The sequence below is a fragment of the Lissotriton vulgaris genome, chromosome 4_1, assembly GCF_964263255.1.
Source record: "Lissotriton vulgaris chromosome 4_1, aLisVul1.2, whole genome shotgun sequence".
Classification (NCBI taxonomy): Eukaryota; Metazoa; Chordata; class Amphibia; order Caudata; family Salamandridae; genus Lissotriton; species Lissotriton vulgaris.
Window position 1 is genome coordinate 843,540,211 of NC_141691.1, and position 13,117 is coordinate 843,553,327.

At 45.0% G+C, this 13,117-nt stretch overlaps 1 protein-coding gene across 1 annotated transcript in view; it reads left to right on the top strand.

Annotated features, from left to right (window-relative positions):
• The first annotated feature begins 7,402 nt into the window (after window positions 1-7,402).
• LOC147722661 (uncharacterized) overlaps window positions 7,403-13,117 on the top strand; it is a 164,423-nt gene continuing 158,708 nt past the window's right edge. The window contains exon 1 of the mRNA XM_086965164.1: window positions 7,403-7,494. The gene's annotated coding sequence lies outside the window, so the exon portion shown is untranslated. The remainder of the gene's footprint in view (window positions 7,495-13,117) is intronic.

Below are 13,117 nucleotides of genomic sequence, written 5' to 3' on the forward strand. Positions count from 1 at the left end.
GAGGGCTGTTTAGGGGCAGGGGATTAGATAGGTGATGTTTGTACGAATAATGTGAGGGAATGTTAGTATGTGCAGGAGGAAGCTGAAAGATGTTACTAGGTATACCCAATGTACTTCCAATAAAGCAGCCTTTTGACAACACTAAGGGGTCTGTGGGGATTTCCTCCTAAATGAAGCACAAGCTCATGGAAGATTGCTGACTTCAAAATAGAAATAGAAATACCATGCAGGTTAATGTTTAACTGGCTAAAGTTTTTTGTTTAAACAAAGCTTAAAGTGTATAATACATATTGAAATACAACTCCTGTTACATAATTTTGCTACAGTTGTTCAGCAAAAGCATGTTTGGGCAAAGAGGGCTGGGTCTTTCTTGCCCTCAAGGTAAGAGGAGTACAAGGTTTTAACATTTCTTTGCAAAAGGTCTATCAAGAATGGAAAGAGATGAGTAAAAACTGCTGGGCCATGGCTACATTTACCAAATGCTCAAAATCATGAGCCACCGAGTCGTGTACGGTCTTCTGTGCAGTGGTATGTGGTGCTCATGAGATACTCTAATAACACATCGCCCAGACCTTACATCACCTGGCATTTCTCTCCTATCTAGGGAAGACCACCATAGTGGCATAACTGTATCTCATTGCAGCAGCCAATATTAGATCATTTAAATCTGCCATTTGTGAGAGGAGAGTCCAGCACTTTAAAGCAGACACCCTCTGGCATTGTCAATCCGTGTTTTATCATTCTAAAATCCTTCCAAATTAGTCATTCTTACCATTTTGAATATAAATAAAACATTGACCTGCGGTTGTGTCAACTTTTGAAAAGTCTTATTTGCACAAACCAGCAACATCATGAAGCCAACATGAAAATGAGGAAAGTTACTAGTAACCCAGAAATGTGCAATGTGGGGGAACATGTTAGGAATAACAAGGCTGACTTTTTCACTTGCAAAAACTGCAAATGCAAGAAATTTGCTGCGGTTTGACCAGCACAGTTTGGGCCTAGGGCTGGACTGGGAACAGCAACCAGCCCTGGCAGATTGCTGCTCGACTGGAGGGGTTGATAGCAAGAAGCACAACTCCTGCTTTTGTTACACTGTTGCAAAACCAGAATCAGTGACCAAACCAGCCCCCACAAAACCGGTGCCTACACCTCCTGCCCACCGGGGAGATGCACGGTGCCCGCTGCGGCCAGTCCAGCCCTATTTTTACGCCCTTTATCCTCCCTCACTGAGAGAATATGGCAATCAACAAACATTCAGAAACGACATGTTCAACTAAAAATAAGAATGACAAATGTATGGTAGCCTCCATGGCAATCACATTTGAAGGGGATTTTAAATAATAAAATGATTGCCTCTGTGGATGTTAGTGCATCCATTGTGGGCCATGTTTAACAGCAAATTTTATTTTTCACAAATCCTATTCAAAGATGGCTGACTTAGATATGTGTGAATTTAGTGTGTCTGTCATGGATATTTGCGCCTACACAGTGGCCATCTATTAAAGCATTTTATTTTATTTTTACAAATCCCGCTAAGGGATGCCCTCCATTGATGTGTGGCCATTTGGTTTGTAAAATTAGACAAAATAGAAAAAAATAATTGAAAAATGACCCTTGTGCATGCTACACATACGCACCTGACCAGCTATTTTGAAATTACCACAAGACATCCTAAGATGGCATGATGGTGAGATAAAAATTAGCGGGAGCTGGGAGAACAAGAGAGGAGTCTGGTGGAAAGAGTATACTAGGTGGGGTGTGGAAAAAGAGAGGGGTAATTAAAAGAGGAGGACAGGAATCAGAGAAAAAATAGACCCTCAATGCAATTCGAGGTCTAACATCAGCAGTGGAAGGATACATCAACCAATAAAAACACTATGAGACTGAAATGTGCCTAGGGGGGACAAACACAAAAGTAGAAAAGAAAGCCAACAGTAGACAGAGAGAGCTAGACAACAGAGGCATCTGTGTGTATATATAATGTATTGGAAACAATACGTCTGTCCAAGTCTGTAGCTGAGAACTGATTATGGGAGTCCTTCAGAGGAACTCATAGCCCCTCATCAGTCTCAACTCCATGCCCTAGCCATCACTCCTTTCCCACCATCGCACTTTATGTGTGGGGTCTGAAGACAGTTTAAGACCAACCCTCATGGCACTCCTGCACCACACCAAAAAGCTTCCTATGTAGGTTCAACTGCAAATATAACATCCTTCTGAACAAGCACTCCCCATGGTGCAATAAACGTAAGAGGGTCCCTGAAATCACAATAGGGAGGAAGAGAGCAGGGAAAAACACAGGTTAAATAACAGAATCTTCCTCCAAAGGGTTATTCTATTGTGGGTGATTCATCCACACTATATAAATAGTTGTCCCGCAGAATATAGAGCATCACAACATTTTATAAATTCACATTTTATGGTTTCAAAAAATAGATAAGGTAATCACATAAATACATATTTAAAAATTGCTTTCCTTTCTCCAAACAGTGCTGACAATACACAGGCAGGGGTCCATAGTTCAAAACAAGACTAAATACAAAACACTACATCTACAACACCAGCATGTAGTGGGTAACAGTAATTTAAACACAAGAAAAACACACAATGCAATAATACAATAAGGCGACAATACAACAAAAGAGACTAAACTAAAAAAAGCCTACGCCTGTTTCGGAACACACAAACATATACACATTTCCTTCTTCAAGGCGAGAACATATTAGCAGGTATTTGGGGGGCCATCTGAATTCAATTGGAGCAACCACCGGTGTAGCAAGCTCACAGAACGTGAATCTGCGGGAACAACAGAGGCAGATGTAAACGTTATAGGACAATTTTAAAAAAACAACAACAAAACAACCTAGATTGAGCTTTAAAGAAAAATCCATATAACTGAACTGACATGCATCAAGACAGGAAAACAAGTTCTTGAACATGTGATGTAGATAGAAAAGAGGTGCCATCACCAAAGTAAAGAAAACAAGATTTACATGAATTTCTAATAACCCATTGTGCAGAGCATACAGCAAATGTGCAAAGAAGATGTAAGTTAAGGTCATAGGTACATATGTACAATTGGACACCTACTTGATGTACAAGAGGAAAACACACCAGTGTTTTCCTGAGGTCCGTGTATGCTAAATAGCATGAATGAGGGCTCCACAAATATCTAAAAGGGTTTCAAGTTTCAAGTTCTGGCATTTATAAAGCGCACTACTCACCCAGAGGGTCTCAAGGCGCTAGGGGAAGGGGTTCATTATTTGTCGAAAAGCCAGGTTTTAAGTTCTTTTCTGAAGGAGATGTGATTCTGAGTAAGGCGGAGGTGAGTGGGGAGTGAGTTCCATGTCTTGGCAGCCAGGTAGGAGAAGGATCTGCCACCCATGGTGGATTTCCGAATGCGCGGGACTGTGGCGAGGGCATGATTGGACGATCTAAGTTGACGGGTGGGTTTGTAGAAGGACAGTCGAGTGTTGAGGCATTCGGGTCCTAGATTTTAGAGGGCTTTGTGTGCGTGGGTGAGAAGGCGGAAAGTAATTCTTTTGTTAACGGGAAGCCAGTGGAGGTCTTTTAGATGTCTGGTGATGTGATCTTGGCGCGGGATGTCTAATATGAGTCTCGCTGACGCATATTGGATGCGCTGGAGTTTTTTCTGTCATTTTTCTGTGATTCCGGCGTAAAGTGTGCTACCGTAATCCAGTCGACTCGTGACCAGTGCTTGGGTGACAGTCTTTCTTGTCTCGAGGGGGATCCAGCGGAAGATCTTTTTGAGAATGCGAAGTACGTTGAAGCAGGAAGAAGAGATGGCGTTAACTTGTCTGGACATCGAGAGAGAGGAGTCTAGGATGAAGCCAAGGTTACGTGCATGGTCTGTGGGTGTGGGTGCTGCGCCCAGTGCGGAAGGCCACCAGGAGTCGTCCCAAGCTGAGGGGGAAGAACCTAGGATGAGTACCTCCCGTTTGTCTGAGTTGAGTTTTAGGCGGCTATGTTTCATCCATTCGGCTACTTCTTTCATGCCTTCGTGAAGGTTGGTTTTGGCGGTGTTGGGGTCTTTGGTGAGGGAGAGGATTAACTGGGTGTCGTCGGCGTAAGAGATGATGTTGAGGTTGTGTTGACGCGCGATGGAGGCGAGAGGACTCATGTATACGTTGAAGAGGGTGGGACTGAGTGAGGATCCTTGAGGTACGCCGCAGATGACTTTGGTGGCCTCTGAATAGAATGGGGGAAGTCAGACTCTTTGAGTTCTCCCAGTGAGGAATGAGATGATCCAGTCCAAGGCTTTTCCTTGTATGCCGATGTTGCTGAGTCGATGTATAAGGGTGCTGTGGCAGACTGTGTCGAAAGCGGCGGAAAGGTCGAGTAGGATGAGGGCCACTGTTTCTCCGTTGTCCAGGAGTGCTCGGATGTCGTTGGTCGCTGCAATGAGGGCGGTTTCGGTGATGTATTTGGCTCGAAATCCAGATTGAGATGGATCAAGGGAGTTGTTGGATTCAAGGAAGGTGGCGAGCTGGCTGTTGACGGCTTTCTCGATGACTTTGGCCTGGAATGGGAGGAGGGATATGGGTCGGTAGTTTTTAAGTTCAGATGGGTCTGCTGTGGGTTTCTTCAGAAGGGCGCTGAGTTTGGCGTGTTTCCAGCTTTCTGGAAAGGTGGCAGAGTTGAACGAGCAGTTGATGACATCACGGAAATGGGGGGCGATGATGGAGTCAGCTTTGTTGAAGATGTGGTGGGGGCAAGGGTCAGTGGGCGAGCCAGAGTGGATTGAGTTCTTGAGGCGAATGGTGTCTTCAGTGGTAATTGGGTTCCAGGCGCTGAGGATGTTAGTTGGCGGAGTAGGATCAGAGGGGGGTGGGGAGGGTTGATCGCTTGGAGAATTCTCGAAGCTGTTGTGGATGTCAGCAATTTTGTTGTAGAAGAAGGAGGATAATGCGTTGCAGAGGTCTTGGGAGGGAGTGATGTCGTTAGATGCTGCGGTGGGGTTGGTGAATTCTTTGACGATGTTGAAGAGTTCCTTGCTGTTATGAGTGTTGTTGTCGAGACGATCCTTGAATGCTGATTTCTTAGGGGATCGAATCAGTTGGTGGTGTTTGCGGGTGGCTGACTTGAGGGAGGCCATGTTGTCTGAGGTTGGGTTTTTTCTCCATATCTTCTCCAGAGTGCGGCATAGTTTCTTGGATTTTTTAAGGTCATCATTGAACCAGGTAGCCTTTTTGCTAGTTGGATTGATCTGGTGCTTTTTCAGGGGTGCTAATTCGTCAGCACAGTGGGTGATCCATTGCTTGAGTTTGGTGGCCGCTTGGTTTGGGTCCAATGGGAGGGTGGGAAGGTTTTGGTTGAGTGATGTGAGGAGTTGGTTAGAGGTGATTTTGTTCCAGTTTCTCCGAGGAATAGGATGAGGGCGATTGTGGGTTAGGGAGGTTTTGTAGCTGAAGTGAACGCAGCTGTGGTCCGTCCAGTGGAGAACTGTGGTGCGATTGAAGGAGATGTGCTTGCTGGATGTGAAGATAGGGTTGAGCGTGTGTCCAGCTACATGGGTGGGGGTCCGAGATTGGCCAGGTTGTCCAGAAGGGTGGTGGTGTTGCTGTCAAGTTTGTTGTCAAGGTGGTAGTTGAGGTCTCCTAGAAGAATGTAGTTCTCGGAGGCTAGGGTGTGTGGGCTGACGAAGTCCGTTATGTCATCGCTGAATTGGGTGCGGGTACCTGGAGGCCTGTAGATGAGGGTGCCTCTCAGTGTGGTCCTGGGGTCGGTGTGGATCTGAAAGTGGAGATGTTCGGCTGTTGCAAGATTGTCGTCGGAGCTGGTTGTGATTTTGATGGTGTTCCTGTGGATGATGGTGATGCCTCCTCCTGTTTGATTGGTGCGGTCTTTGCGGATAATCTTGTAAGTGTCCGGAATGGCTATGGCAATGTCTGGAGCTGATGATGTGTTCATCCATGTTTCAGTAAGGAAGGCGATGTCAGGTGACGCAGAGTCGATTAGGTCCCAGAGTTCTGTTGCGTGTCTGTGGACCGAGCGGGTGTTGAGTAGGATGCACTTTAGGCGGTTTGAATCGGAGTTGTGTTTGGAGGACGTGGAATTGGTAAGGGTCCTGAAGCAGATAAACTTGCAGGAGAGGCAGGCGAAAGGGCCGTGGGTACGTCCTGGAGTAGCTTTGCAGCAAAGTGGTGTACGTCCGGGATTGAGGGCGAGGAGAGTAGCGGCAGCATATGTGATTCTAGAGGGTTGGGAGCGGCGGGGGCCAGGGGGACAGGCGCTGGGCGCGGTCCAGGCGCGGACGGGCGTAGACGGGCTTACCTTTGGCGCACCTTCGGCGTGGACGCAGCGCGTGGACGCTGCGCGTTGGGACATCTGTCTTAAATGGATAGTGGAGGGGGGAGGGGCGAGGGGGGGACAGCTGGGAGGCCGAGGGCGGGGTGTAGGTCCGAGCAAGGAGGCACCACAACAAACATGAAAATGGCTGCTAGCAAAATAACCAAGTTGGATTGAGCAGTACTACGCTATGCAAGCATGCATTCACAAACAGATAAATAAATAAATCAAGGCACAATGCCGACTCGCTGACTGCGCGCTTCACCTATGTCAATTTCTAGAATCCGGCAGCAACAGACAGCAACAAGCTGTTCAAGTGAAATTACTTCAATCAACTCGATTCTGCAGCGCGGCTAATTAATGGCAGCCTACTTTAAAAGTGCGAGCGATGTGAGGAGAAAGCAAGCAATAAATGCAGCACAGATTCTAATTATGAGCAATGCCAGGCAGAAATCACTATGAATGCCAGGCGCTACGATACCACTGCAGACGGGTGGGGAGCTGCGTGGGGGAGCGGCCGCCTCTGGAAGAATCCGGCCAGGCATACATACAAGAGGCAGTTGAAACTGAGGCTTCAAGGGTGAATACCTAGCCAGGGAATCAAACAAGGAGGGTAAAAGATAGATTACCAAGATGCATAGCAATCACGAGGTAGACAAGACGGTCCTATAGGTCCACTGGCAAATATGGGCTGGAAGATGCCTTCCCCTGTCCGTACTTCAAGAAGAATTTCTGTCTGATTTGCCAGTTTAAAGTAATTTTAGTCCTTCATTATCATATGGCAGGCGATGGTTTTAACGCCCTTTTATCCCACTTCCTTGCCCTCCGTTCACCCTCGGACCTCTTCTGGCACGCATCAACAAAACCATCATCTGCCTAATGCAGCTCCGCTATCAGTGCTTTAGGTGAGCAGGGGGATGTTTTTGCTCATGGGCCAGTCCCTGCACATCCCTGCTACCTCATTTAATTCACTACCATCACCAAGGGCGACAAATTTCTCCCCGCCCACGCCCAGGGCGCGAGCAAATGCGGCTCTGGTTTCTACTCTGGCCTCGCGACCTCGCTGCTGTAAACTGTTAATGATTGTCCACCTCGCACAGCTGATTGTTTCCTGTTTGCAGCCCGCCGCCCGCACTTGCACACTCTCCCCGGCGCTACCTGTTCCCTAACAGATCGCTTCAGGTATACATTTTTTTTAACTTAATTAGCACGTTCATGTTCAAATATTGCATTTGAAACTCTGAGTTAGTTTGAGGTTTAATGTAAAAGGATAGCGGCACAAAAAAGAGAAGCTGAGGTCGATGTTGTGGGAATCTGACGAAAGTATGTGTTACTTTTAGTGTATGTTATTTTTGTGCTCTTCAGACAGGCTGTACGTTTTGGAGGTGGAGGTCTTGGTATGTCGCTGTTCTTACATCCAGCACAAGTCCAAGTTGCTACAACCACATGATATTATATTGATACTTTCGATGCAGGGGCACTTACACTGCATTTGTCCTTTATGACTGGTAGCGGTTGTTAATGTTTTATGTTTTTTCACGTGCACGAGAGGTTCAAGGTTAGAGTTGATACAGGAAATTCTGCGATAAAGCGGAACATCCAGTGACGGTTACTTTATAACTTACCAACATATTTAAAGAACATGAACATACAGTACCTTTAGCGATGGAAGAGTACACATTGCCTTTAGCTTTCTCAATTGTGCATTAATATGAATGTGTCTTTCTTGTAAAATCGTCGTTTTCAGTTGTTGATAACTGTCGTCACTGTGTGTGACATCGGGCCCCATGACGTATGCCATTTTATTCACTCGTGCTACTTGCATGACTGGCTCATCTCTGAATGCCGTGGACCTCCAAGGAAGGTGACATCACAAGTTGTTGAGGGTCACTCTATCGAGTTCACTGGGTATTGCCATAGTTTTAAAGGTTGATGCTGTTGAAGTCAGTTGACACTAACAAGGTCTTGGAGATTGAATGTTGATTCTAATGAGGTCTAGGGTGAGGGGTTTGCTGAGCCAAAGAATGATCCCTCTGAAAATGAAAGGGCTTTGGCTTCTTATGAGGGTGCTGATGATTGCAAGAAGAGTGGTGATTAGCTCAAAAGATGACACTCTTTTTATTAAGTACATGTTTATTTTTATGTCTTCAGAAATAATAAACAAGACTCATTTAAAATTGATGGTGTGCTAAAATATTTGATAGAGAAAGCGTTGGTCGGTTTATATGGTTCAGATTTCACCATAAAGCTGGTGGAACATTGTTGTGGCCTCTTGCAAATAGATTCTACTGGTTTCGGATTCAGCATCTGAGTTTTGTTTATATCGCACAAAATTAATTGGTATAAAAACTCATATTACACATGGAACTGTAAATATCTGAAATATTTTATGGTTCCATGTGAAATATGTGTATCTGCATCTTAACGCCAGCGCGAAAACCGGTCTGCAGAGCTTTACGACTGTGAGGGTTACTAGGAGTATGTGGCAAAGTTATGTAAATTATGCAGCAAGGTTATCTAGAATAAGCGGCAACAAAGGAAATCAAGTTGCACATTTACTGGCAGTATCATTTTCAACCATTTGAATTAAAAGCAGCTTTTTTTGTGAAACCTGCAAATATAATGGTGAAGACGGAAGATCCACAGTTACGAAGAAAATATGGAACGCACAAAATTGCAAGTAGTTGGCTATATGCAAAGTTGTTGGTATAGTGTGAAGGCTGTGCGTAGTAGGTGGTTCAACACCTAGTGGGTCTTAGGTTTCTACAGGGAGTAGGCTCTCTGTGGAGGGGTTGTGCACAGGGTGATGACCCTTCACATTAGGTACCTTCCCACCCATATCTGGTTAATTTCCCATGACAGATTGGCTCTTCTTAAAGGGTTCTGTACAGAGCAACGGCTGTGCATAGTAGCAGCTTGGCCACCTATTGGTGCCTGAAGTAAGTGGAATCTACATGAAGGGGTTTTGTACGGGACAAAGTCTGTTCGCGACAGGGTCTTGTACTGTGTGGGTGATTGTCCATATGAGGTCGGTTATCATAAATTGTTTGGTACAGGACCAAAGCTGTAAGAGAAGCTTGGTTCACCTAAGGGTCCTTGGGTGTCCGAAGGGTAATTTATGTTTTATATGATTCAACACCATTCAGTACTTATTCTCCTATGCGAAATACTGTATTGGTTTAGAGAGTAATTTGAACTGTAATAGGTTGGATAGAATTATCAGAGATGTCGTCAGTGATGTGATCAATGATGTAATTTGATATGCGATCAGTGATGTGATCAATGATGTAATTGTTAATTTCATTAGTGATGTTATATGGGATGCCATAAGCAGTGAATGGTGGGGTGCCAGTTATAGTTAGCTTGCTGAACTGTAACCGGTGAATTCCTGAGGTTTTAAATATTGCGTTATGACTGACATTGTCACCTAAGTATAGAATTTATTCAACCTTTGTATTTTTTAGAGACTTTCAGGTTTTTTGTAACATAAGTAAAGTTTTTTTTTTCTTACGTAACTATAACGCTACTTTAATCTTTGTTTTTCTCAGTGAATTTAAGATGCTGTTCTTTTTTGTCTACACTTAGTAAGATCTTGTTGCCATAACTAAGTATAAAGTCACTTTAACCTTTGGTTTGTTTCAGTGACTTTCTAGTTTTTTTTTTAAATAGATAAAGTAAAATCTTATTAGCGAATGTAATCATGATTTAAATCTCATATTAAGTTTCTGAAGCAAATTTTCAGTAGTAGGATTTTATTTTTCAATTTAATGTTTGTTATTTGTTTTGTTTTCACTTACAAAGGTCCTGCAGTACACATGCTCGATCGGTATAGAACCAAATGGAGAGTACTTTGTGAGTTCCGTGATGGTTTGACTTCCTGTTCTGGGTCCCGTTGTACTCCAGCGGGACCCCCCCAAAATAAAAAAAGATATGTTTTTGGTATGAAAGAGTGATTTTCATTTAACTCTGAGCCTAGAGCTTTTCTAATTGGGGCAATTAACAAGGATACCTTGACTCCTTTTATGAAATTGCTCTGTTTTTTGATGTTGCAGAACTGTGGTACGTTTATATGGTAGCTCCAGCCCTATGATAGGAGGAAAGATATCTGATTGGTTGAAATAACTGTCTTGCTCCATTTACAGGATGTTCCCACCCTTGCACTTTCACATGGGATTTGCATTTCCATGTGATCATATGTTGTGCTACACCCACCTAATATATTTGGATTTTTAAAATGTTTGGTAGTTGCACATCTTTGATTATGGCTTCTGGTGATGAAAGAGATAAAGAGATGGAGGGGGAGAAGCAGGAGACTTCTAGGGCCAGAAACAAATCCCCGGTGTGGCAGTTCTTCATTACCCCCCAGGACAAGAACGTGTTCTGTAAAACACCATCTATGACCGTCAGCTTTCAAAGAGTACTTTGAAAAAATACTCACATGGCACTCATGGCCGTCATTTAGGGGGTTACCAGGGGTCGCAGTTGGGACCCCTATCTTGCCCCTACGACCCCTGGCACTGTCTTTGCGAATCAGTGCCAAGAACTCAGGGGATCTCCGCATTCCTTACTTTTAGCCAGTTTTCCCTTATACTACTATGAATAATATTTTATTATTCACTATTAGTGTAAATGAAAAGGAGCACATTTAGCTGGAATGGGACTTTTGGTTGCAGCTGTGGCAAGTTCACATGTTATTATATGTATGTTTTTGCCCATGCTTGCAGGTGAGAGTGTGTTTATGTGAGAGAGAGCGTGTATGTGTAAGCATGTGTGTGTGAGAGAAAGTGAGTGTGAGTCAGTGACAAGTAGTGAATGAGATGATGAAACAGAGGCACAGATTTACTAATCTTTGACACAAGGCAACATTGTACCAAACATGATGTGCTGCTTTGCGCCAACAGAAAAGAGAAAAATGCACCATATGTATTCGCCTATTGTGCATTGTTTCCTTCCCTGCATGCTGGTGCACTTTTGGCAGCTATGCTCCAACACACAAATCCTTGCAGGATAGTGCAAGGGTGTGTGCTTGCTCTAAGGCATTGGTTTTGTACTGGAAGGATTTTCTTCCAGTACCAAAACAGTTTTAAGGCTTTTCCCACTTTAAATGCGTGCTGCACAATGCAGCACACGTGAAAGGTTGGGAAGCTGAGAGAAATTAAAACATTTCTCCACATTATGCGTGCCTCAAGGAGTCATAAGAATTTGCCAAAAATGTCTCTCTGCCGATGTTTGTAGATAGAGATTTGCATCAAAACCCATTGGCCGGTTGCATGAGCACACCCATGTGCTACCCATAGAACACCCACTTAACACAAAATAACACAAAGCAGTGAAGAGCGCAATTCTGTGTTTCTTTGCTTTGGATAATCCCACAATAACACAAAATTGACATAAACACGTTGCAAAGGTTAAGTAAAACTGGACCTGAGTGTCATTAATTATGAGTGATTATGAGTGAGATTAAGAGTGAATCAAGAGTGAATGCATGCAAGTGAGAATGTTTAGGAATGAATGCAAGGGTGCAAGGGAGTATTAGTGTTATCTTTGCTCAGTGCCCCGCTCTTCAAAATACACATTTCACCCCTCGCCGCCATCGTCAGACAGCATGGGCTCGACATAGTATCCTACGCCGACGACACCCAGCTCATCCTCTCTCTCATGAAGAACCCCAAAGACACCAGACTCAGCTTCCAAGAAGGAATGTAGAACATCGTGGCCTGGAAGAGCGACAGCTGCCTAAAACCAAACCCAGGGAAGACAGAGGTCCTCGTCCTTGGATCCTCCTCCTCAGCGTGGGATAGCTCCTGGTGGCCCTCCACCCTCAGAAAGCCACCCAAACTGACGAACCACGCCCGAAACCTCAGCATCATTCTAGACTCCTCCTTCACCATGACCCATCAGAATAACGCTGTCACCTCCACTTGTTTCAATTCCCTCCGCATCCTCCGCAAGACCTTCAAGTAGATCCCACCCGAAGCCAGAAAGACCGTCACCCACACCCTCATCACCAGCAGGCTGGACTACGGAAACGCCCTCTATGCAGGAATCAACAAATCCCTGCAAAAGAAACTCCAGACCATCCAAAACACAGGTGCCAGTCTCGTCCTTGGCACCCCTCGACAGTAGCACATGACCCAACACCTGCAAGACGTTCACTGGCTCGCTGTCAGAAAGAGATTAACCTTCAAGCTACTCACCCACGCCTACAAATCCCTCCTCAACATCGGACCCAAATACCTCAACAAAATAATCTCCTTCCACGCACCCAAATTAAACCTCTGCTCTGATGACCTCACCTTAGCAACAACCCCAGCTGGATTGACACCGCCCCGCAAGTAGTCAGCAGTCCCACCCGCCATATTTTGATAAGATCACTGTGTAGGTTGTTGGAATCTGCTTTTTTCTACTGAGCTTGTGCTGCGTCCTGGAAAAGGGCTGTAGCACAAGCAGCAGTAGAAAAAGTCATGTTTTTGATATGTGGAGGGGAACCACATGTGCCCCCCTGGCCACTTAGCAGGGCTTGGGGCACCAAAGTTCCTTACCGACAACCTTTTCATGGCGGTGGGACCGCCATGAAAAAGCTTTGGTAAATGGATATCCTAATCCCTATGGCGTTGCCAGCTCAGACACGGCCTCCGTTGTAGGATTACTGTCCGACCACAGGCCCGATGGGCACCTTGAGCCTGTTGGAGGTGGCGGTCTGTCCCCAACCCGTTGCAGTCCAACTGTCCTTATCATAATGCAGCAGTTGGACTGATGGCCTGGATGTCTTTGGGAGCACCACCGACGGCCTGTTGGTGGTGGT